The following is a 27,561-nucleotide window of genomic DNA, read 5'->3' on the forward strand; positions in this document are numbered from 1 at the left end:
GATCATTTTAAAGAATAGCAGCATTACTAGCATTAAAATTAGAGTTGTGTGAATAACTGATTTTTGGTTCGCTAGCAGTTCCAGAAAAACTAAAACTTGCTTTGAGTTGACCTGAAAGACTACATTTTTTCAATAAACGGAACAGTCAGAAAAAAAACGGTTTGAGGTCAAACAAAATGTTGTTTTTATTGTGAGCTTTTGAAATATTTTTAAATTAAAAAAAATTGAAGGACATTTCAAAACAAAAGTAGTTTTGAATCAATATTTCACTTCAAAAATGTCAAAATGAAACTTTTTTTCAGATTGTATGTTTATTTTTTCAGTAGAAACAATTCAGTGCACAAATTTGGAAAATGTTTTAATGAACCTGAGTCTTTATTTTTTGCCAAAAAAAAGTTATGGTTGAAAAATTTTGACCAAATCTAATTAAAATACAGCCAGATTCCTAGTTGTGGGAGTTATATGATCTTCAGCTGTCTGTGATTTTTCTGATTCCCTCAGCTGACTGAGCACTTAGTCAGGAAATGATATTTCTTTGGCCTTCCTGTTTGTAAATTACTTTTATTGACAGTATGTTGTTCAAGGAGCTGAGAGAGATTTTATCAGTAAATAACATAGGTTTGTTTCCCATTGTTCTGCCTTCATGCCGGCTAAAAGAAAGTACAAATGAGATGATGTAGTCAGTAGATCTAGAAGCTGAAATCATAAAGTGAACTTCAGGCCAGGTTTGTCATGAACTTGGACTGATTTGGGGCTTGATTGCAGTAGCATCTAAGCTGGGTAGCAACCCCACCCAGCTTGGATATTACATCTACCTCCAACTCCCCTGTTTGCTGTCCCTTGGTCACTTAGGCTACGTCTACACTATGGGTCTTACAGTGGCACAACTCTACTGCTACAGCTGTGCCTCTGCAAGGTCTCCTGTGTAGCTCTCCTGCCAGCATAATTAAACCACTCCCCAAGGAGCAGTGTTAGCTATGTCCTGCTGACAGAGTGCTGACCACACCAGCACTTTTGTGGGTGAAACTTGTGTCGGTCAGGGGAGTGTTTTTTCACACACCCCTGACCAACAAAAGTTTTACCAACAAAAGTGATAGTGTAGACAAAGCTTTAGCCTCTGGCTTTTAAGCCCTTTTCTCCTAGGTCAGACCTCCTCTGCGTTGTGCAGATGATCATAATGGTCCCTTCTGACCTTAGCATCTATGAATCTATGAAACTATGAATCTTCCCCCGCTCCTTAGTCACACAGGAGGAAGGTGATTGCAAGGCTGCTCAAAGATGATCAACGGAACAAAGGCTCAAACAGGCCCCAAACACACGATCCCAACTGACACAGTAACCTTAAGGACTTGTCTACACTGGTACTTTACGGCGCTGCAACTTTCTCACTCAGGGGTGTGAAAAAACGCTGCTGGCAGCTACTCCCCTCGTGGAGGTGGGTGTCTTATAGTGCTGGAAGAGAGCTCTGCGGCAGTGCTTTCACATTGCTAGTGAAGATATAACCAGGGAACCTGAAAGAGGAAAAATAAAAACAAAGCAAACTAGCTCACTTGCCCCAAGATTCATACTCACACCTTGTTCAGTGGTGGGGGATTTCCTTCTCAAACTCCCCTTTTTGCTGTCCCATGGTCACTTGTAAGCCCTTCTCTCCTAAATCAGTCTTACCCTACACAGAGGGAGGCTGATCACATGGCTGATCAAGGAGACGCCCCTGCTGAACAAGGTGCTCCGGTTTTTTGGCTGTTTTTTTTTTCCACGTTACTTAAAGTTACAGTGTCAGTTTGAGCCTTTGTTCTCTTGATCATCTTTGATCAGCCATGTGATCATTCTCCCCCTGTGTGATTAAGAAGGGATTTGGGCTGACTAGGAGAGAAATGCTTTTGTATTGTATAATTCCATTGACTTCAGAAATGCCTGATGTACACCAGGGTAAGTGAAAAGAGAATCAGCCCCTTAAGCTTTTAAATGCAATAAACTTTGGGAGAACAAAACCTTTTTAAAATAATTATGAATAGGTGGAAATCTGGACAGTCAAAAATTTTTTCCAGGTATAATAAGTATTGGTTCTTGCTTTATTTGAATGCAGGCCAGTCATAATAGCACAAATATTACCAGCTGCTTTACTTATATTACATAAAAGTAATAAGAGAATCTTTTACATTTTGCAATCAAATGAGCAAATGTTGGAACTGTGCTTTTTATTCCATTAATAAATGCCTCCGATTCTACTTCAACCAAGGAAGTTTTTTTGTTTTATTTTTCCTGTTATATTAGCTATTGTCTCCTGTTTTCTCAAGAAATGCAAAGTAAACTATCTTTCAAAATCTTTTGGATAAAACCCAGTGATCGTTCTATAGGAAGCTAATTATACCAAAAAGTCCTATAAACTATCTGAACTGCTTCGTGTTATATAAAGTATAGCTTATTTGTGATCCATTGTGTTAAACCTGAAGTTTGCTCTGATGAATGAATTGCAGAGACTTTTCAATGAATGACTGAGTCTTGAAACAAAATCAAAAATTCAAATCTTAATTTTTGGAGGCTAAATTTAACAAGGCTTCTGTTGTCTCATCTCTTCTTTCATTTTGTCTGCCTTTTCGTCTATTTATTTTTATTGCTTCTATAACAATGGTGTCAAAGGGGTAGTCTACACTGGCAAAGTTAAAGCACTGCCGCAGCAGCGCTTCAACGTGGCTTGTATAGTCGCGGCAGAGCGCAAGCGCTGGGAGAGAGCTCTCCCAGCGCTCTAAGAAAACCACCTCCATGAGGGGCGTAGCTGGGAGTGCACTGGGCGTGCAGCTGGGCGTGCGGCTCCCAGCACTGGGGCACTGTCTACACTGGCGCTTTACAGTGCTGAAATTTGCTATGCTCAGGGAGGTGGTTTCTTCACAACCCTGAATGAGAAAGTTGCAGCTCTGTAAAGTGCCAGTGTAGACAAGCCCTAAGTATCTCTCTAGCTTTGCCCCCACTCTTTCAGAACATGTCAAGAGATTATACTCTATGTTAGACAGCTACAGCAGTTGTTAAAGCAATTAAACGACAAGATAGGAATCTACTAGCTTCAATTTTAATCTTGGATAAAACTTTAGTCATGTCAAATAACAAATACTCAATCTAAATCAATGGGAATATTCATGGGAGCAAGTACTAATCAGTGTGAGTAAGGTTTGTGAAACTGGGCCCTTTGGCCTTGTCTACAATACAAAATGTTGTTGGTAAAAGTTATGCCGCTTTAATTAAAACACTTTAGTTAAAACCGCTGTTGCATGTCCACACTAGCTCCTTTTGTCAGCAGAGTGCATCCACACTAACAGCTCTTGCATTGACACAGAGAACAGTGCACTGTGGTAACCGTGAAACTGGCCTCAGGCTGCTCTGGGAAGGGTTTGCAATACCTCATGGGGCAGGTACAGAGTCACATGATGCAGGTTTCTCAATCCCATTCTTCTAGGGGCATCCTAGTAGATTGCCAGCTGCTTTTTCAACTGAATGGTGGTGGGGAGGGGAGGCAGGGAGAGGAGAGTGGCGTGTCTCGGGCAGGGAGACAGCAGGCTGACCGACCTATCCGGGGGAGGGGGACACCCCACCCCACACATCAGCCCCCTGCTCTGCTCCGCACAGCAGTCTCTCCCGAAGCAGCCCGCTCTGCCGGCCTATAGTGCTGTGATTCCCTCTCAGTTCTCCCACAGCCTCCTCAGCTGCCAGAGCAGCATCCTGAGCAGCTCTGGGAGATCTCCCTGCTGAGGAATGTCAAAGCAGCACAACTGTGTCCCTCCCCCTCTCCCCAACTGCACACATACACACAAACACATTCCCCGCTGCAGCAGTCTGTCTGCCGCTGTGTTCCTAGTGCAGGGCAGAACAGGAATATTCCACCTTCATGATTTGTTCTTTGTTCCCTGAAGGGAGCAGCAGGCTCAGCTGTCAGATACTTCCCTGAGCTTTGGAAGCGGGAGGGGCGAATGCCTGCAGGGCAGAGAGATCAAAACTGTGAACAGAGCAGTCACGACAGGCATTGTGGGATACTGGTGGAAACCAGTTATGTCAACAAAACAAACAGCACCTTTAATAATTTTATTAAGATGATGTTAAAATTAAAAAAAATGGTAAAGAGTTTAAGTGTAGAAGCTTCTGGTCATCAGGGAATAATGTTCAGATTATCAAAGGGTGCGAAGTTCGGTTTAGGATCAGGTGGTATAAGGAATACATAATCTGCAATATTCCCAACTGGGGGTAAAAGGTTCACCAGTCAAAGTACAGCCATTGAGATATGAGGGTATGTTGTTCATATAATGGCTATGTTCAGGTGTGGAATATAATGAATGGATACGATGATGGCCTGGAGCAGCGAACCGCAGCCACTGGGAGCCGCGATCGGCCGAACCTGCAGACACAGCAGGTAAACATACCGGCCCGGCCTGCCAGGGCCTTTCCCTGTACAAGCAGCGGAACAAGATTGGGAACCACTGATCTACACTGATGCTTTGTCACTTTAACTTTGCCACAAAAAGCATTATGCCTGTCGTTGAGGTAATTTTATTTTGTTGGCAAATCAGCAGAGTTTTGCTGCCAAAAGTAGCTTTGTAGAGCGTATTCCTGCCCTGTTTTGTCAGCAAAAGGCAGCTTTTGCCGACAAAACTTCGTAGTGTAGACAAGTCCTAACTGTGTAATCAAGTGCAAGTCACTTTACCATTTTTATATAATATAAGTAAAGCAGACTTGTGATCTAGGAGTAGAAGTTCCTCAGCATCTCTGAAAATCAGGCTATTTCTGTTTAGAGCTTAATTTTAGGCACTCAGGTTGGAAAATTTTAGCCATAGCCTCAAGATTACAAACCATATTGCCAGTGTATGCCCAAGATAGCTGTCAGATACTTTTAGAAGAGTTCTTGGAATTATTCACTACTCAGTTAGGAGACAGCCCAAAGTTCTTTCATTTGATGGAAGATAAGGCCTTCAACTGAGCAAAATGGAACTTTTTTATTTTGGAAGAAAAAAGACCGAGAGTAAATGCAATTATTATATTGGATGCATACCAGTTAAAAGATCTAATAGACCGGGGATACTCAAATCCTCACAAAAGTTGGGCTTTAACAATAAAATGACATGGATGAATTTTTTAAAAAAAATTCCTTTCCATTTTACTAATGCTCTCTACAACCATTCATTTATAAATGTAATTTAGAAAGGTATCTTTATGGACATAATATAATTGAGTTAAAGGATAAGTCTGTGGGCCTTCATCAAATGGCCCTCATCACTATAGTTTCTAAGCAGTGCAGAAAAAGTTTGGATGGTGAGATATGGACAATACTGATAAAAATAGTAATCAGACTTTCATTGAAGAACAAACAAAACAACACTTTAGAAATCTGAAAAGAGTAAAAGAAAAGGGTTTGGTTTACAGCTATAAGCCAGGAGTATTAAAGCCTATGATATCAGTGATAAAATATAGTTAAATGGCAGGCACTCCTCATTTAGATTTTATTATACTGAACACAAACACACACCGTCTTAAAGCTTAAAGAACTCAACATGAATTCCCTGATTCTGCTAAGTACACTTGGTTTTGAAAACAATACTGCTAAAAATTGGAAAGGTGGTTTCAAAATGTTAACATTTGTCTGTGCTAGTGGTCTCAGTGAGAAACAACAGGTGAGAGTTCCAGCAAAGGATTTCTACATATTGCAAGGAGAAGGCAACAAAATGTTGAATTCCTTCTAGTAAGCTCAGGAGGATAAAATAATTCAGTCATACTGTAGCCTTCAGAAAAAAACTGATATGAGATCATGGGTGAAATACAGGCTAGTTTGCAGCTGAGTTAACAAAAGAGCAGGTTCCTGAAAATTGCAATAAGTCACTGATACTTTAATTAAAACAGAATGGTTGGGACAAAGTAACAAAGAAAGAGCAAGGCTATGAGAGAACCTGATTTACAATCAATTAACAGCTATAGAACTGAAGAAACAAGCTATGGATAGCTCAGCCCACAGTGACGGTGTTTTGATCAGTGCACTTCAATGTAAAACAATAATCAAAACCAAATTTGGCAGAACAAAAAAAAGTCAGCAAACATTACAGTAACCTATAGTAGCTGAGGTGAGAGGTGAGGAAGATGCAGGGCGGGGTGGGGTCTTAGGTAAAGGGGTGGAGTGGGGACAGGAGCAGAGTGGAATGGGGATTGGAAGAGGCGAGGTGGGAATGGGAGTTTGGGGGAAGGGGTGAAGTTGCGGCAGGGCCTAGGGCTGAGTGGGGGTTGACCACTCCTGGAGAAAATTAGAAGCTGCCGCCTGTGGGTTTGAGGTCAGGCAGGAATCTGATAAGTATTTTTCAGTTTTCTATTAGATAAGTAAGACTTTCTGATTTTGAAATGTACCTAATGTAACTTCACTAGTCCAACCCCCTGCTCAAAGCAGGACCAATCTCCAACTAAATCATCCCCACCAGGGCTTTGTCAAGGCTGACCTTAAAAACTTCTAAGGAAGGAGATTCCACCACTTCCCTAGGTAACGCATTCCAGTGTTTCACCATCCTCCCAGTGAAAAAGTTTTTCTTAATATCCAACCTAAACCTCCCCCACTGCAACTTGAGACCATTACTCCTCGTTCTGTCATCTGCTACCACTGAGTCTAGATTCATCCTCTTTAGAACCCCCTTTCAGGTAGTTGAAAGCAGCTATCAAATCCCCCCTCATTCTTCTCTTCCGCAGACTAAACAATCCCAATTCCCTCAGCCTCTCCTCATAAGTCATGTGTTCCAGTCCCCTAATCATTTTTTTGCCCTCTGCTGGATGCTTTCCAATTTTTCCACATCCTTCTTGTAGTGTGGAGCCCAAAACTGGACACAGTACTCCAGATGAGGCCTCACCAATGTCGAATAGAAGGGAACGATCACGTCCTTCGATCTGCTGGCAATGCCCCTACTTATGCATCCCAAAATTCCATTGGCCTTCTTGGCAACAACAGCACACTGTTGACTCATATCCAGCTTCTCGTCCACTGTAACCACTATGTCCTTTTCTGCAGAACTGCTGCCTAGCCATTCGGTCCCTAGTCTGTATGCTAGTCTGTATATCAAAGCATGCTTTTAAACTTGTTGACTGAGGTCATTGAGGGATATCTCTATTTGAAAGGATTATAGGAAATGGAGATTGTGTCGCGGACACAATCTCACCAAAGTTGTTTGCAGCAGTATTGGAGTTGCTGTTCAAGAAATTGAACTGGGAAGAAGGAATCAGAATTAACAGAGAACAGTTAACGCACCTTCTCTTCACTGACAACTGCGTAATACTGGCAAAGGACACAGCAGACCTGGGGAATAAACTACAGCAACTGCAAACACTTTCTCATGATATCAGGTTGGGAGTGAAGACGTCGAAGACAAAATGAAATGAGCGTTGTGCAGAAGGAATTATCACTGTAAATGGGAAAGAAATCAAGGAGATCGACTTACTCCTTCCTTCAATGCATCACGAAACACATTACTCTTTAGTCCTGACACACTACAATGTAAAACCACAGCAAAATTAGCAGCTACTTAGTATACACTATAGACATAGGTTAAGTGTGCCACGTGCTATTAGATTGTGGGGTAAATATGAGGACTTAACATTATTAACTGCATGGTGTATGGAGAAAATGAATAAGGAAGTGTTAGTTAACCCTTCACATACCACAAGAACCCCATTGGGGGTCACCCAATGAAATTAATAGGCAGCAGGTTTAAAACAAAGAAAAATAGTTCTTCACATAATGCACAGTCAGCCTGTGGAACTCGTTGCCAGGAGATGTTGTGAAGGTCAAAAATATAAGCGGGTTCAAAAAAGAATTAGGTAAGTGTGGCACTCTGTACCTCAAAGTTGCACCCCAGAACCCCCATATTTACCACTGTCATATAATTATTATATGTTTTGTATAGAGTATGCCTGGTGAGGTATCATTTTAAAAGTCTTGATCTGTATGTGTTATCAGTATATATCAGTTATGACACATTGCTATATGTGTTACTGAAATATATTGTGAGGTTGGGAGAGTCCCACTGCCAACCTTTCAATTGCAACAAAGGACAGCCAGAAAGGTGCTGATGGCCCATTAAAGGGAATCCACTCTCCCAACAGCCATCCCAGAGACTTCTCAAAGAGAGCACCTAGGCAATACAGACTGCCTGACCAATGGGGGCTACCTAACCCCTATGTCATGGCAAAGATCTTTCTAGCAAGCTGGAAGTAGGTATAAAAAGAGAGATAGTGATGACATCATCACTTGGCCTCTCTCCCCACACAACTCAACACCTGGAAGGACATCTGGAAGACAAAGACTTTGAACCAGGGAAGGGTGGTCCCAGGCTGGACGGTAGTCCCAATCTGTGTATTAAGGAACTGTAACCTGCTTGTATGACTTGTCAGGGTGAGACATTATTTGATTCAACTTTTGCTTAGACTAAAAGTTTAGGATTCAGAATGCGTGTTTACTTTTTATTTTTTTAAGGTAATTATCTCTGACCTTTATGCCTACCACTTATAATCACTTACAATCTATCTTTCTGTAGTTAATAAACTTATTTTAATGTTTTATCCTTTACAGTGTGTTTTGGTTAAAGTACCTGGGAAATCTCAGCTTAGGTTAGCAAGGGCTGTTGCACATCCATGACCCTTTGGTTGGAGTGGCAAACTAGATAATGATGAGCTTACACTGGTCCTGCTTCTGACCCATGCATGGCAGAACACTTCTGGGGTGCAAGACTGAGGAGCTGGCGGGAATTGGCTGGAGCCTCTCTATTGATGGTTCATGAGTGGCTGGGAGATCACTCATATAACTCAGTTGAGTGTGTCCCTTCCTGTGGATGTCTGTGTAAGTGCAGTGCCTGTCAGAGGTTTGTAGCTTGACATCAGCATCACAGTGTGAGAGGCAACCCAAGCTGATGGATTTGGAGGGCTTAGCAGTCCCAGAGTCCAGTTTGCATCCTGGGGACCCTAACACAGTAAGTTCACGGAGGATAGATCCATCAATAGCTATTAACCAAGATGGTCAGGAATTCAACTTCATGCTCTGGGTGCCCCAAAGCTTCTGACTGCCAGATGCTAGGACTGGATGATAAGGGGATGGATCACTTGATAATTCCCCTATTCTGTTCATTCCCTTTGAAGCATCTGTTATTTGCCAGTATCGGAAGACAGGATACTGGCTAGATGGACCATTGGTCTGACCCAATATGGTCATTCATATGTTCTTATTTAGCTCCAGAAATAACCCAGGTTGGGAGGGGAATGCAGGAGAGTCCTTGGGAAACATAAAATTGAGATACGTCTGTTTAACTTAAATACCAAAATAGAGGATTTATTTATGTTATTGTGAAACTCAAATGCACAGTTCTAGGGGAAATTTATATAGCTACATCCAATTTAAAAATATTACTTCTCAGAGAGGAGTTTTAAAAACCTTGGTCTAGATTCTCTGCTGGTGTATACTGGCACAGCTGCACTGAAGTCAATTCTTAGCAGAGAGGTTAGTCCTTTATGTTTAATTTCTAGTCAGTGTGGCAAGTTATTTTTTTTAAAAAACCCTGCTTTTAGTCAACTTTTTGGTTACCTCCCAAGCCTATGACAGCTGCAGACGCATTGCCAACAGCAAAAAAAAAAAAAAAAAAAAGAGCTATGAACATTAAGGGTTTTAATGCTTCTCATTTCCATGCAGTCCCAGGCTTTTGTAAATTCTTTTTTACTGGGTATACCGAAGTATGTGATGCTAGTTAGAAGAGAGGCTTAACACAAGATACAGTGGTGGCTGCCCAGTCTCTCTCTATCCTGTCAAGACCACTGAAGACCACTCTCACTAAGTAGCAGTAGCAAACTTCTCTATTACCTCAACAACCAAAGGAATATTTATCTATTTGCATATTTAAATTGCAGCCCCATTTCAGTAGGATGTCCATTCCCTAGAATGTGATATAGGAGGTGACAAATCCAACCCACAGAACTGATCAGCACATTAGTTGGACAGTTTTGACTTGACAATCTGCAATGAAATATTATTAGTGATGGAATTGAAATGATCATAATTAATCTTCAAAGTGAACACTCCATTAAGATGAACATGGACATTCACATCTCACATTGTTATTTTCTCAGTCTACAGACTCAAGAAGATAACCGGGGATCAATTTACAGTCAGAGTAAAAAAAACAGAATCTTCTAAACAGAGTATTCTGAAGAGATGCACAGGAAGATTCTGGCTCCACGTTACTCATGGATATTCTGCACTCACAGTATGCTATTGCCTCATTTAAGTTCACACCCATCAAGGTCTTGCCAATTTCAGTTAATTGTCTGGGAAAAGAGTGAGTCTGAGTTTCATTCACAAGGGCAGAGCTGATATGAGGCTTTCTTGACAGCTGCCCCTCAAGTTTTCTAAATCATAAGCAGTCTTTGTTGCAATAGCTGTGAAATGTCCTATATAAGTAGTGCCACAGTGACTCCATAGATACCAATTCCTCATTATTATTATTATTATTGTTATTATTTTATTATTTATTAGGCAAAAGTTCTAGATCACCTCTGTGGCTATAACCCTCAAATGGCTCCCCATTGAGAATAGAAGTGACATCTCCTCATGTAAATTCTGAGATTAAAGTGAGTACAAGAATCAGAAAGTATACAGAGTCTGATTCTCACCTGTCTTGAACCTTGTGTGTAGTCATTTACTCAAGGGGAACGTGAGCATGAAACACTGAGCACTAGCAAATCAGAATAGTATCATTTTATACCCACTTTGCACTGGTGTTCATGACTACAGAAGGTGCAGGGCAGTGGAGAATCGGACCCATAATTTGCAATTCTCTGAGACACAATTTTTCTCTGATTCCCCAAAGAAAATTACTCTCATTTCCCTGAAATACAAAAATGTATTTCTTATCTTTATATTTATATTTATATTTATTTTATCTTTAACCAGCTCATTGTCATCAGTGTCATTGTACAGTACAAACTTCCTCTTACTTCCTAAATTCAGCTCAGTCTGTATCGCACGAACCTGTTTCACAGTAGCATACCCAGTGACAGGATATTTTTAAACAACCTTCACTCATATGATTCATTTCCCTAAAGCTATTTTACATGAGTATTTATATAACCAGAACTTCTCTGACAATGAGAATCAGCTTCTCAACTTAACTTGTTTGCTGAAGTGACCTTCTATTATGCATTTGCCTCTTTACATCCAATTGGCAGTTACCATTTTATCATCAGAGTCCATCAAGTAAGTGTGCCTTGCCTAGTGCTCCATATACTCTTTCTACTATAGGTGAATTACCTGCCTTCTCCTGGTACAACACTCTAAGTCAGGGGCCCAGCTTACAACTTGGCACATATGCAACTGTGAGGTTCAAGGAGTCTTCTACCACATGCTAAGACCAGAGACTGTTGCAAACACTGTGTGCTCCTTCAGCTACACATTTTCTGATTTCCCCCCTCTTCCCCAACACATACATACATGCTTCCGACAGACTGAAGAAGTGCACCAGAAGGACCAGGGGCTGTGCTGAGTGCCATTGAGGCACTGGTTCCTGGTGGAGGCAGTGCAGAGCTGCACCGCACCAAGACTGTGCGGGGGTCTGGGTGTGTGTGAAATGTTTATGCCAAGGGACCCAGGCCAGAATTCAACATTGCCTTGCATCATGCATAATCATTGACACTCGTGCAAAATGGGTATGAATGCTGTCAACTCAGAATTGCAGCTGTGCACTGGTATAAGTGGCTACACAAGGTTCAGGGAATAGCAAACTGGGCTCCCATAGATAACTGAGTGTCCATGAGCAAGATCTTAGATACACACATATAAAATAAGTATCTGAGAAGGCAGGTGACAGGCAACAGGAAATTAAATAAATCTTCAGTGGACTGCACAAATACATCCCCTTGGAAGGCATTTAGGCCCCGTCCTGCAAACACTTACGCAAGTGCTCAACTTTAAGCATGTGAAGGGTCTTATTGGCTTCATTGATGGTTTACAGGAGTGAGGTTTTCATTTGGAATAAGGAGCCCAATCCACCTTCCACTGGAGAAAATGGAAAGTCTCCCGTTCACTTCAGTGGGTGTCAGCTCATGCCCAAAATCAAAGCAGTCTCCTTAAGCCCTTCTCTGGTCCTGGTGAAAATAGAAAGCTTTTAAAACTGAAATTTAAGATTCACCAAAGTGACCTACTTATCACTCACCAGCTTGTAGCATACTAGATGGCAAAGGTGCTGATAACACTATGGGCTTTTCTACACAGGGACACCCAGGAAAGTTAATCTGGATTAACTAAAGATGTGAAAGTCATCTGAGTTCACACTCACCCAGCTCCCTAAGATCAAGGCACTAGCTCAAGTTGCCACCCCCCATTCCATCAGCCACACTACCATTTTTAGTGTGCTAGCTCAAGTGGAGCTAGTGCAAGTCTGGGAATCATGCTCTCTGCTGTAGGGTACCCACACCCAAAGGTAGCTTCAGCTGTCAGTGATCAGAGAGGCATTCTAGAGTTAATTAATTCTCTGTTCAAAGAGTGATAAAGTAGTTGCTCTTCTGTCATTCATTTATATTAGCTGGTACTGAAATAATGTTATACCACTGTATTAACACATGCCAGTTAAAAATTAAACAAACAGCAAAGACAAATTTCAGAGTAGCAGCCGTGTTAGTCTGTATTCGCAAAAAAAAAAAGGAGTACTTGTGGCACCTTAGAGACTAACAAATTTATTTGAGCATAAGCTTTCGTGAGCTACAGCTCACTTCATCGGATGCATTTTAGCAAAGACAAAGGCATTGATAGGGTGGGCAGACGAGTTTGCAGGTGAATTGTGTAAATATGAATCATTTGTCTTGTGAATTAATCTTTACAACATTTAACACTTACGAAGTCAGCTTCCTCTATATCACAGCATTCTTCTAAAGCAGCTTTCACAAGATTCTTATGACTCACTGCTTGAAAAGTTAGAAGCGTTAGTGCTCTATGAACTAAATATCCTCCCTCCAAACCCAGCTATAGCCTCTGAAAGATCACTGCTGTCACCTCTGCTTCTGCTAAATTTGCTGCTGCCATTGTTTCTAAGGCAGCGACCTTAGACTTTCTAGTGTGTATCATCATCCACCCTCTTGTATTTGCATTGCCATCCCTCTGACAAGGAGTAGCTGATGTCTTGGGTTTTGCAGGTCAGCTTCCAATCTGAGGAGAAATCAGTGATATAGAGTTGGGCATATTCTTCATGTAACTTGTTTATTTACACAAGTTCTGGAAGAGGTGGCAAGCAGCATACAGACAATCCCTTCTTTCAGGAAACTCAGTGCTCAGTTCCCAAGTAGCAACTCAACCTCAAGTATCAGCTATAGTTAGAGTGATTGAGGCAGAAAGCAAACTCTCCTGGTGCCTGCCCCGCAGTTTTCAGGTACATTTAGGCCCAGCTATTGGTTTTAAATTTACTGATTTCCTCTTTGAGTCCAGGAAATATCTGGGGAATTTCCACTTGAGTGTCACAAGGCATCAGTAAGAGGGCACATAAGAGTGGGTGAGGAACTGAGGTTAATAAAGAGGGAGTGCTGATAGGAGTAGTGTAGTTTTGTGTGTGCGGTGGGGGAAAGCATTGGAGGTGAGGATTTTGCTGGAGGAGGCTGGCGGGTGATATATTTTAAAATATGCACCTTCTTACTTAGGGCAGTAAAAATATAGCCAGATCTTTAGCCGGTGTGAATTAATGTAGTTTTTCAACACTTCACACTAGCTGAGGGTTTGATCCATGGTGCCTAATGCTTTCCTCACCAGTAAAATATTTTATCTGTCTCAAAAGGGTCTGTTGATAAACTGAATGGATGCTAGTTTAATGTAGTTAGTTTATTTATTAGACAGAATTTAATTTTCACAGTGAAAGGGGTTTTACTTCTGTTATTATTTTAAAGAGACATGGGCATGTTTTTTATTTAGATAAAAAATTTGACCTTGACTGTGGCTGACTATTGGAGCCATCTCATTCCCAGACAATTTATTTATTTTGTAATTGATTAACACACTATCCAAAAGTGAAGCCCATAAAGCCCAGGCATGACTTAATGTCATCTCTCTTTCACACACACAGAGGGTTTATTTATCTTCTACCTTTGAGTAATAGGGATAGACGTAGGGTTGTCAGTGTAGCTAGGGTCCAATCCAACTCCTACTTAAGAAAATGGCAGAAAACTGGAAGTTGGGATTCCTGTGACCTGTTCCCAAGTACGTTGCTTATTTCATATGTGGCCTACTTTATGAACGTCTCTATGCCTCACTATAGCCATGTGTAAACAGGTCATTGTGAGGCTTGATAAAAGCACTTACAAGAAGTTTTGAGGTGTCATAGCCTTTCCTGTCACACACTAGGAGCAATCAATGAATCACTCCTAGTTAACTCAACTGGACTTGCACTAGCTGTGTAGGGAATTGCCCGGAAGTTAATTCTTTTATTAGAGAGTACACAGGATCAGAGTCTACCATTCAGCTGGAATATGACATCTGCTCTGTTGGAAATACAAAATGCCACTATTCAAATGGCATTAACAGCACACATTTGATGCTACTCTTAGTATTTCAACAGGGTTTGTTGCTGCAGAAGAATGTTTTTTTAAAAAAAAACATGGCCCAGACTTTTATTAAGGTTCTGAGTGGATCAGAATACCACTTCCTCAGCTGAGTTGGATTTATAAAGGCTTTGTGCTATAGAGATATCCTATTTATCTAAATGGGGAAAAAAGCCAATTACGGTGATGATTTCTCTGTCCCCAAAAGTTGCATTTTACACATTCCTTGTCTCTTACTAACTCCTGGCCATGGAAAACACTGTAAAATATTCATTTTACATCAGAAGGTCAGTTATGAATTGCCCACTAACTCGGTCTGGCCTTAAATTATAGTAAACATCAGCCATATTTCTAATAGCTGCACTTATGGCATATTGGGCATGGGGCTGTGGATGAATTTAATTACAGGCCTAATGTGTCCCTCTAAGGAAAAGCACACAGGATGGAAGTTGTTTGTTTGTATTCTGCCATGCAGAATGCCTGACAGTTTATCTCCTAAGTGAAGGCGGAAGGGTAGGCTAGCATAAGGGAAGGGGCCATTAACTACATGGGAGTGCACTGATCCATGGAAAATCCTGCCCAACAGATCTTGGAGCATCTGTGCAGAGTCCCTGTTCCTCCATGCTAAACCTCTTCCACTCATGGAATCATGGCACATCTCAGAGCAAGGCCGCATGGGCTGCCCCATTCTAATTATGCACTCATAATCCCTCTGAAGAGGATGGGCGGTTCAGAGAGGAAATGTATGTAGCTCATTTTGTTTTGCATAGTGGCTGCCTCCTTGGTTCTGACTTGCAGTTTTCCCAGACTAAGATGTTCCCAGGGAGTAGCTTGGATGGACTTTAAAGAACCGCCCAGTATATCCATTGCTCTGCTCCTTCCATACAGTCTGACTCCTAGAAACATTTTCCCACTACTTTGTTCCTCTCCAATGCTGCTCAGTGCAGGGGAATACCTGGGCCTATGCAATTATTCTGTCACACAGGCAGGGCAATTTACCAATATATAAATATATTTGTGAAAGGAGAGGGAGGAATATAACTCAAAGAGCACAGCGAGAAGAAAGTCACAGGAATCCATCAATCATATTTATATCACTGTCAATAAAACAAACCTTAACCATACCTTGAGCAAACAGCAGACTTTATTGACCTTCGAGACATATGTGATAGGACTTTGTACAACAGTTTCTTTGTTCACACTGGCACAGTAGTTTCATTGTTCACATGAACACATTCAAATCTACAGAACTCATTGGAAGGGTGACCTGCAAGTGTTTTTAGAAGCACTGACCCCACACAAATGACAGAAAAATATATAAATGATAAAGGAACTGTTGGAACAAGAATAACATTTCTTCACTGAATCCAAGGGTGATTCTCTGATGTATCCGTCTTGGAAACAACTCTACTTCTTCCAACAAACAGAAATTTCTGTATACTGGACCAGCTTCTGAGCTGGTATAAATCAGCATAGAGCCATTGCAGTCAATGGAGCTATTCCAATTCACCCTGGATGAGGGTCTATACCATTCTTTTTTCTTGCACAATTCTATGTACAGTATCACAGGCAATGGAAATCAGAAAATATCCTGGTGGTAAATGAGTGGATTACAGAATGCTAACACAGTGCCACCGGTAAAGAACAAGTTTAGAGACTGAGAAGATAGAACAAATCTTTTCAAAAATTGAAATGCAGTTGCAGAGCCAGTCAAACGATTGTGTGACTGAACAGTTTTCCATCGAAAAATCAATTTAGTCCAAATCATAAGGTTTCACAGGAACATCCCGATGTTCACAAACTTTTCAGCAGGAAGACCTTGAAACCTCTTCAACTTTCTCATTTTGTTGTGATATGATTAAAAAAAATTTGTTTCAGCAGGGTAAAAAGTGTTTTGCTTTGACTTTACCATTTCAATCAATATATGCAATATACAAATCAAAACAAAATTAATTGAAATTATGAAGTTGAAATCAAATATTTTCCTTATCAAAATTACACATTTTACCTTATTGAGATGAAACAATTTGATGGTCCTGAATCAACATATATAATTTTCATTTCACAGGAGATTTTGACTTTTTGTTCCGATGTGGAATTTTAAAAAATGTAGGAATTTTCCACAAAACAGAAATTTCAGTTTCCAGCCAGCTCTACTAGATACAGTGGTAGGGAAAAATTGTTCTTTTATCTTCCCCTGAGCTAAATTATGTTTGTTTGATACAGCTCCACTCAGAGCCCCACTGCCCTAGAAGGAACAAGGGAAGGCTTCCCAACACTCCCTGATTGCCCTAGCAAGGGCAGGGAGTAATGTGAGATGCCTTTAATGAGTGCAGCCTACTCAGCTCCACTAATCTCACTGAGCTGTTAACTCCAAAGCCCAGTTACTACTGTATTAACTATTTCATTACAGGTTTCAGAGTAGCAGCCGTGTTAGTCTGTATTCACAAAAAGAAAAGGAGTACTTGTGGCACCTTAGAGACTAAGGTGCCACAAGTACTCCTTTTCTTATTTCATTACAGATATTTAGTAGATAGAGTAGAGAAAGGGAGGGGAGTGATGCCTGTAGCACACTGCATGGAATGTAGAGGGAAGAACAGTGTTTGGAGAAGGCACCAGGATGTCAGGCTATGTGCACTGCTCACGGCTAGAATGCAAAGCTGTGGCTGGAGCAGCACTATAAATAGTTGCTTTAATAAAAAGCCAGTTTAGTTCAATGATAAGAATAGAGTCGTCACATGTTACTACCCAGCACAGGAGACATGAAACACAAGCCACAGGAGCTGCTGGAGGGAAGGAAATGCAGAGGGAAGAATAGACTTGACACATAGGGACAGAAAAGAAGGAGAGCGAGAAAGAACGCAAAAAGAAAAGCAGTACTTGTGGCACCTTAGAGACTAACAAATTTATTAGAGCATAAGCTTTCGTGAGCTACAGCTCACTTCATCGGATGCATTTGGTGGAAAAAACAGAGGAGAGATTTATATACACACACAGAGAACATGAAACAATGGATTTATCATACACACTGTAACGAGAGTGATCACTTAAGATAAGCCATCACCAGCAGCGGGGGGGGGGGGGGGGGGGGGGAGGAAAACCTTTCATGGTGACAAGCAAGGTAGGCTAATTCCAGCAGTTAACAAGAATATCAGAGGAACAGTAGGGGGTGGGGTGGGGGGGGAGAAATAACATGGGGAAATAGTTTTACTTTGTGTAATGACTCATCCATTCCCAGTCTCTATTCAAGCCTAAATTAATTGTATCCAGTTTGCAAATTAATTCCAATTCAGCAGTCTCTCGTTGGAGTCTGTTTTTGAAGCTTTTTTGTTGAAGGATAGCCACTCTTAGGTCTGTAATCGAGTGACCAGAGAGATTGAAGTGTTCTCCAGAAAGAACGATTATTTATGCCACACTTAACAATGTGGTATCTAAGCAGAAGTAGAGAAACTGTGTATAAATGGCACGCCTCATAGGTGTGTCATGGATACCTGCTAAATTTAATGAATCATCATTGCTTCACAATGACGGTTCAGCTTTATACAGAAGGATGATTTGCAACCCTTGTTTCCCCCCTTCTTTCATTCTGCCCAACCAGAAGAGCTTTTTACCATTTTTGTTTATTAGTTGCTATCTTTCATTGTTGCATGAAGCAGAATCTCCTACAAAGCAAACAGAGAAAGCTGTTTGCTCATGTGATGGTTATACATTCATTCTTCAGTTGAGCACCTGTAAAATAAATATCAATTACTCTGATTTTAATGCATTAGTACATAAATCTAGGTTTTACAGTGAGATGAAAATTTCTGCTGCCTCATACAGAATGTATATGCTTTGTTTGTGGGATTACCTTGTGTCACTCTGTAATGGTTGCATCACACAGTACTACGATTGTGTAATAAACAAGGGTTCACACCTGGAAAAAAAAATCTGTGACTGTGTGTTCAAATAAGAAATTGAATTAGCTTCACCTGTATTTATGCCTCTTCAGTGTTTGCTATCTATTAATATTCTACCAAATACATTTACTGTCTGGATTATTCACAGAAATAGTGAATTTAGGCAAATAGTAAAGAGTGCTCATAAAAAGTGAATTTTGAAATGACAACATGAGTATTCACTCTGGAAACCAGATTCTAAGAATTTCACTCATCCTATTAGAAACTATGTTATGTGACCTATGTACCCATTCAAAACCAAACAATTTTGCTCATATTGTAAATATCAGGTACCTGCAATTAACTCCGTGCATTAAATATATGAAAAATGGGCTAGTTGATAGGTCTCAAAATAACTTCAAACAGGGAATCATCATCAAGTGGATGTTATTCTGGTGGGGTCCCACAAGCATCAGATCTTAGCCTTACACTACTTAATGTTGTTTATCAGTGACCTGGAAGAAAACAAACATTTAAGATGATGCAAAGATTGGGGATGAAGGCTGGTAAATAATGAAGACTGCAGATCACTGATACAGAGCAATCTGAATCACCTGGAAAGTGGGGCACGAGCAAACAATATAGATTTCAATATTCAATCAAATGTAAAATCATACATCCAGGAACAAAGAATGTAGCCATACTTACTAACTGGATACCTATCCTGAGAAGCAGTAATTCTAAAAAGGACTTGGGTATTCAGGTTGGATAATCAGGTGAATATTAGGTCCCAGCATGATGCTGTGGCCAAAGCGCTAATGCGATCCTTAGTGGTATAAATGGGAATGTCGAGTAACAGTAGAGATGTATTATCTCTTTATCTGGGACTGGTGTGACCACTGCTGTGTCCAGTTCTGGTGTCTACGATTCCACAATTCAAGAAGGATGTTGACTGTAGAGAGTTCAGAGAAGAGCCAAGAGAATGAATAAAGGATTGAAAAACATGCCTAGTAGTGAATGACTCCAGGAGCTACATAGCCTGTCAAAGAGAAAGTTAAGAGGTGACTTGATAAGTCTGTAAGTACCTACACGGGGAAATGAAATTTGATAACTGAAAGCTCTTCAGTCTAGCAGACAAAAGTATAACAAGTTCTAATGGCTGAAAATTGAGGCTAGGAAAATTCAGATTCAAGATACGGTACATAATTGTGAGAGTAAATAAACCAACCATTGCAACAGCTTAGCCAGGGTTGTGATGGATTCTCCATTACTAGAAATATTTAAACTGAGACTTTTCTAAGAGATATGTTGTAGTTCACACAAGAATTAATTCAGAGAAGTGCTATGGGTCTCTGTGTTTTACAGGAGATCAGACAAGATGACCACAATGGTCCCTTCTAGCTTTGGAATCTATGAAAGTCAATAAATGAAATCAAAATAGTCCAGTGGTCTGTTGTTGTCATTTATTTCTATTACATATTTGTTTAGGAGCCCTAGACATGGAGCAGGACCCTAATGTTTTCCTCTTCCTTTTCTGGAGGCAGTTTGCGCTGTATTTTTGCCTCCCAGTTTATTTCTTCCTGCTTTCTTTTATCTCCCTCATCTCCAGTATTTATTTTCTCGTGTGTCACTTCCTTCTTTTTCTTTTTTCTCCCCTTCCTATTTTCTGTGTGCCACTCCTACTCAGTCAGAACATGACATTCAAGGAGTGAGTTTTACACTTCATTCTGAAAGCAGTGAGGTCATTCTAATCTTCTCCAGTAAAGGCTTTCAGAGCCTTGGCACTGTTACTAAGGAAAGTCCTGTCTCCTTCTCTTAAATTGCCAGATAAAAGGATACTGTCATGACATTAAAAATATCTTTAACTTTGTCACAGCTAAGTCCTTCATTTATTAAAATTCAAATAATTTTGAAATCAAATGCTTTTTCTCTACTTTTTGCTTATTTCTCTCAGCTCGGGGAATGAAAATGGATTTTTAAAAAGACTTGCACGTTTCACCCCTGCTTTTAGCCAGTTGGTAGTCAACTTCAGAGTCAGGTTCTCAGTTAGTAACACAGTGCAGCAACATTGGAGATAGTAAACACTGGGCAGAAACCTTTAATTGTTGCCAAAATAAACACCATTCTCTCTGGAGTTAAAAACAAAACAAAAACCAATCATGGAAACATTTCTGTAAGTTTTAGTTTATTTTATTTTGAAAGCATTTGTCTAACTCCTACTCCCTCCCTCACGAAAGCTTATGCTCAAATAAATTTGTTAGTCTCTAAGGTGCCACAAGTACTCCTTTTCTTTTTGCGAATACAGACTAACACGGCTGCTACTCTGAAAAAAATCAAGACCATCTGATAACTATTTGCTGGTGTTAAGGAATTAAACTGATAATCTCAGTGCAATTCCAGTTTGGTAGGTATTCATAGCGCATCTGGGTCCTATATTGGTCTGAAGCTGTGTAGTCAAATTCTTAACTGCCTTCCAGCTATTCATTTACCCTTCTGCAATGTAAATATAAGATGTTGCCATTCAAAACTGATAATGTTTTACACCCAGTTTGCAAAGCAGCAAATGTCTATGACAAGGGCTTGCTGGAGAATCAGGCCCAGACCTAAAGGTCAAAGGTGAGGCAAATTGGTATGGCTGTGCGGGGATACATTCATTGCTGCTGCCCATGATCAACCAGATTTGTTGATCTATAGAATGCTTTACTTTCCAGAATTTTCAGTGTAGCTGTTTCTTCCAGAATCTTAAAGTCACAGAAAAAGCAATTAAATTCAGTTGACACTGAAAAGCTAGGCTAACAAAACTGCCTCCCCCCTCAACTCCTATAAAAACGTTATTTAAGATCAGAGTGTTAACCTGACTTTTCTAGTCTTATTATGATTTTTCTTGATTCTGTATGTTCAAGCTTGTCCCATAATATGATTTAATTTTTCTTCCATAATTTCACACAAAAAGCCAAAAATCCCATTAAAGAGAGAAGTCCTGCAACTACCCACATATTAAAGCAGTATTACCCAAGCAATCACTGTGAAATGCTAATATTTTCTATGTGCACAGGATACACAAAAGAAATAAAATCTCAGTTGTTTATCCTCATAATTCTCTAGTTAATACTTTGAGTGCACGGTTATAATGCAAGAAGTCAAGGCAAGAAACCATGGCAATTCCATTAAATGTAATGTGGAAAATTGAGATAGGCTACAATGAATATGCCAGGTGTGATTCTAATGATTTCCGTGGAGTTAGATCAGGAATGAATTTGGCCTAGTATGTCTTTATAGATGAAGAACTCTGTATATTTCATTGAGCAATTATTTCATTATGCAAGAAACCCAGATTGAAATCTAGTGGAACTTTATATGCTAATCTTAGTTAATGCAAACTGAAAAGTATTCTGCAAGCAGCATCAGCACACACAAACGCTGTTCTTTTATCTTAGTTGGGGATACACAGGATGTGGTAAATTCCTATAATAAGATGAAATGTTTGATTAAGTTACACATGAATGGCAAGTTGAACAGATTTCTTTCTGTGACGTGTAAAGTAAACTATTACATCAGTGACAAGCCTAGAGTCATGACTGATCTGGTCACCGAGAGTTTCTTTGATCATTTCCCCTTTTAAAGCATCCACCTTATTTGTTTGGTATTTAACTATTACAGGCATGAACAAGTTGCACGGATGAAGCTGAGGTTACAGCAGGTGTTTCAACACACAGAAACTGGAGGAAAAAAAATCACAAACAGACTGTTACTTAATGTCTTGAGTTTTTGGCTGTTAAAGAAAAAGGAAAAGATGTTGTTTATTTTAGAGTAAAAGCATTTTTGAAGCTAATATAACTAGACAAATTAAATATGGGGCTCTAAAAACAAACCTGCCTCAATGTAAATTGGATTATCATTGAAATGAATTTATAAGGACACTGTATATCTTAAAATCATAGGGCTCTACAAAGTTTTTCAATACACACACACACTATTTCCATTATGTACATCAACTAACACAGTTATACCCACATGCTAAAAGCTTACATGCAATGTTTTTGTTTCTTTCACTTTTTGACAACAAGAACAAGAACTGGCCAGGATAGAACAGAAGAACTGTAATCCTAGTTGCTGAGAAGCTGATTAAAAAGCTCTCGTTTCTCATAAGGACAGGGATAACAATAGACAAGCAAACTTCAGGGAAATCACTGGCAAATGTCTTATCAGTTCCACGTTATTGGTTTTTCTTTTAGAGGTGAGAAGAGAAGGAAGGAGGAAGTTATTTTTTCTTTATATAAACTATTCCCACCTGCTCCTCTACCTAGCCATAACTTGGCCCAATTTTGGCACCCTCACTCTCAGAGTAGTACGTTACTTCACAATTACTCCATTCATTCCAATGGAGCTACCTGCTCAGTAAGGTAACTGCTCTAGGTGAGTGAGGGTACCAGAATAATAATACCTAGCACTCATGTAGTGAATTCCATCAGTAGATCTCAAAGCACTTTACAAAGGAAGTCAGTGTCATTATCCCCAGTTTTACAGCTGAGGATACTGGGCTGCAGGGACGTGGCATGATTTACCTGAGGTCACCTAGCAGGCCAATGACTGAGCCAGGAACAGGACCTTGGTCTCCCAAGTCCCAGTTCAGTTCTCTAGTCACCAGGCAGAATTGTTACTATTTAATATTTATGGCCAGATCCTCAAATGACAAATCAGGTAGTACACTGAAGTGGACAGAGCTATTCCAATTTAAACCAGCTGAGGATCTGGCCCATAAACTACCGGCAATTGTTGTTCTAACTACTCCTCTGTCCACAGCCACCCACCCTATGTAGTTAACCAAGGTTAATTCACCACTGTTTATCCCTCATGGTTTCCTGCTCTCCAACTACTCCTCTCCCCTATCTAAGACCTTGAGCTGAGGAAGACGCTGTGTTAGCAGGAGTGTTGCAAGCACGACACAAGAAATATTTTTTCCACTCTAGTCTGTGCTGATAAAGCCTCACCTGGAGTATTGTATCCAGTTCTGGGTGCCACGTTTCAGGAAAGATGTAGACAAACTGGAGAAAGTCCAGAGGAGATCAACAAAAATGATTAAAGGTCTAGAAAAATGACCTATGAGGAAAGATTGAAAAAAAATGTGTTTGCTTAGTCTGGAGAAGAGAAGACTGAGTGGGGACATGATCATAGTTTTCAAGTACATGAAAGGAGGAGGGTGAAAAATTGTTCTTGTTAACCTCTGAGGACAAGACAAGAAACTATGGGCGTAAACTGCAGTAAGGGAGACATTAGGAAAAACTTCCTTACTGTTAGGGTGATTAAGCACAGGAACAAATTGCCTAAGGAGGTTGTGGAATCTCCATCATTGGAGGTTTTTAAGAACAGGTTAGGCAAACACCTATCAGGAATGTCCTAGTTATTACTTAGTCCTGCCTTGAGTGTGGGGATTGGACTAAATGACCTCTCAAGATCCCTTCCAGTCCTATACTTCTTTGATTGTTGTTTTGTACAATGTAAACATACTTTTATGAAACTCCCTATCTGAAGTGTTGTCACCCAGCTAACAAACAATAACAAAATATTATAATGTTCTGCATAAAATGCAGAACTGAAGCCTCCATACAACCCGTGTCCATTGCTTTCTTCCTTCTAATGTTTTGGGACAAAACCCTCCACACCTAATGTTTTCCCTTAATACTTTTCAACACAACACATAATTAACCTGTTGAGCTCTCTTTCACAATGTACCATTGAGACCAAGAGCTTACCAAATTAGAAAAAAAAAAAGAAAAGAAAAAAGAATTGGATATTTATAATGCACAATGAGAAAGTTCACAGTTACACTGGACAGGATAAAAAACAATTGAGATATACATTCTTGTGTTTTCGGGCAAATTTTAACTGGCTGAGATTAAGAAAAAGTGTCTCCTATAGGCACATTATTCCATAACTGCCCATTACAGGGATTCTTGTACCTTCCTTTCAAGTACCTGGCGGAGTCAGGATAATGGGCTAGATGGGCACTAGTCTGACATGATGTAGTAACTGATATGTTTCTACCCCACAGCCTTCCACCCTCCCTAACCCCTAGCCCTCCATAAACATGGCAACCACAGGTCTCTGAACTGAACCATGAGAGTTGCCAAATTTGATACAAAGAAAAATGCAAAACAAAGGCCATTTTTGAGCAAAAATTTTTTTTGCAATAGTGAATTTTGAAACAGCTGCTGGAAAAGGAGATGATATTCCTCCAAAGTTATATATGGGCTAGTGGAGAGACAGAAGGCCGAGAGTGAGGAGGTCCTGATACTTATTTGGACCTTGGCCACAGATTTGCCCCAATAATACTTAGGTAGCACTTTACAAACATTATTTAGTTGTTATAGGAAGTGGATTAATTATGTTGCCCACGTTTTACCAATGGGGAAACTGAGGCTCCGGTAAATCACCTGACCTCTAAGATGACACAGCAAGTCAATGGCAGAACTATCATTAGAGCTGACAGGCTAGATTGCGGCACAGCTACTGGGTGAGGGGTAGGGAGTAAGGACCTCTCTTTGAGCAGCCCACATAAGGACTGCCCAGAATAGCAGCCCCTGTTGCACAAGGGGGAGAATTGCCTGACACCCAGAGCAACTTGTCAAAAAGGGACAGAGAGATGAAGGGAGTAGGCTGAGCCCTAGCTCTGCCACTTCTCTCCCCACCTCCCCACCCTTCAGAGTGCCTGCCAGAGTGTGCTGCTCTCATTCAAAGGGGTGTCACAAATTACTGTCTTCGATTGCAAGCAGGGAGCTCCAGCAAGCATTCTGTCTCTCTTATGCGCCTAGAAGGCAGGGTGGCTCCACACCATCCCTTCAAACCATTTGTGCCTAAAAGGCCCAATCTAGCTCCAAGGTGTTCCTTAATTTCAGTCTTGTAGCCTAACATTTCCATTTCCATTCCACCAACAGTCACTGAGACGGTTCTCTTATGGCGTCAGATGCTGTTCAGTGCGAGTAAAGGTGTCAGAAGTGTACACCCATGTAAAAAAAATCTTAAAAAGAAAACCCAGTTTTAACTACAAATTAGTCAAAGTCAAAATCTCAGATCTTAACTTTCAAATCTCAGGATGCCCAAGATTTCAGCCTACATCCTATGATCCACGTACAAACAGTATAATTTGGTTCTGCAGGGGATTGAAAACTGAAAGAGCTTCATTTACTGATTTTGGTGTTAAAATCTATGGGAACAGCTCAAGAAGTTTCATCTTAGTAAAATCCAAACCCTGAAGCCCATCCTGATTCGGCCTTCTCCCACAACACAAACCTTAGCCTAACACTAATATGAGCCCCAGCAAACCTGAATCCAAAAGACTTAACATTTTCTAGTTGCAACAGATAAATGACTTTGCTCCTTATTGTTTCTCTACTTCCTCAGTTACCAGCATGAAATGAAAGATGTTTTACTTGAGAAAGCCATGTTGAAACTGAGACCATAACTTGTAACAATACAGGACAAACTGGGGTGAAAATGATTCCATTAGATCTTTCTGCAAGTTCACATTGGGTGGTTTCCAAGGACCCATCATTTTTATAGATGGGCTTGTAAAAAGCCAGTTTTACCTCAAAATGTGGTGATTTAGCAGTTAGCTGAGATGGAAGATTTCTAATTCTGGCTTGTAAGTGACACACAGGTTCTCTACCAACACTTGTGATCCCCAAATCCCCCACCTCCTGAGTCTATCCAGAGCAGAAGACCAAGCTGAGGTGACAGAACAGCTGCAGTAAGGAGAGCGTCTGCTAAGTCTTTCCTCAATGTGGAAGTAAGTGGTAGCCTAGATCAGTGCTTCTCCAAGTGGTGGTCCGCAGACCGGTGCCAGTCTGCGAGCCATTGGCTGCCGGTCTACGCGCACATTGGGGGAAAAAATTGCCGGTCCCCCACATCAGACAGCTTGAGAAGCACTGGCCTAAATGACAACAGTATCCCATTACTGTCATGCTGTTCTCACTCACTGAGTGATCATGGATGAGCCCTGAATTATAGGAAGTTTTAGCTACTCAGCAACAAACACATACCCACTTTCTTTGCTCCTCTGTTCCTGAATATTTGATTTCAAGTCATTGAAGCATGGTCTGCTCCTTTTATGGTCTGCTATATAGCCAACAAATAGCATATTCCTCTTCTTATTAAGATGACTGAAAATAAGTACTTACCCTTTGAAAAATATACTCTTTCTGGTGATAAGTACTCATTGACACTCTCATGCTTTGGCTATTTCTTGTCTTCTGTCAGCTCAAAGAAGCATTATTAGTGATTCACATCATTCTCTCAGAACAACTGAAATGCAGATGCAGGATAAATGGCATAAGTGTTTGAGTTTATTGTACAGAGCATATGCTCTTATTGTCTTTTATTTTCACTACTCAAGAGATTTCTCCCCTCAAACCCCAGATGTTTTTTTCATTACTCTTTTTTAATCTTTGTTCAGCTGATACAATGGATTTGGAATTGCTAGATACAGTTTTCAAAGCACTGTGCCTGATATTTATGAACCTGCAAACCAGCTTTTGTTTGCTTGTGGCAGTCTGGCTCTTAGCAGTTCCTGTTTTAGGGTATACTAGTATATTAGGGAGCATACTAGTTTTGATTTGCTTGCATTTCAGGTTCATTCAAAATTACAGGAATGTGTCATCAACCCCCATCAAACCTGCTTGGAGCCTCATTCCACAGGGGTACAAAATCTTTAACTTCACTATTACTTTTTATTATTTGTATTACCATCTCACCTGGGAAACCCCATTGTGCTAGGAGCTGTACAAACAGAACAAAAATATGCCTGTTCCAAAGAGCTTACAATCTAAGTATAAAACAAGAATCAACAGATGGATACAGACAGACGCGTGAGTACAAAGAACACTGAAAATATATTGTCTAAATAAACAAGCCAGACACATAGAGGGGGAAGGAGTAGAACACACAAGCCCAGTGAACAACATGAAGCTAGCAAACATTATGTTAGTGCCACAGTTATGTATTTATTTATTCGTGGATTTACTTAGCTAGGAGGGAATCCTAAGTAATGGACAGAAAAGGGAAGGGAAGGAGGGGCATGTGCAAAGTGAAGCTCAGGTGAAGAAACTGAGGA

The sequence above is a fragment of the Dermochelys coriacea genome, chromosome 4, assembly GCF_009764565.3.
Source record: "Dermochelys coriacea isolate rDerCor1 chromosome 4, rDerCor1.pri.v4, whole genome shotgun sequence".
Lineage (NCBI taxonomy): Eukaryota > Metazoa > Chordata > Testudines > Dermochelyidae > Dermochelys > Dermochelys coriacea.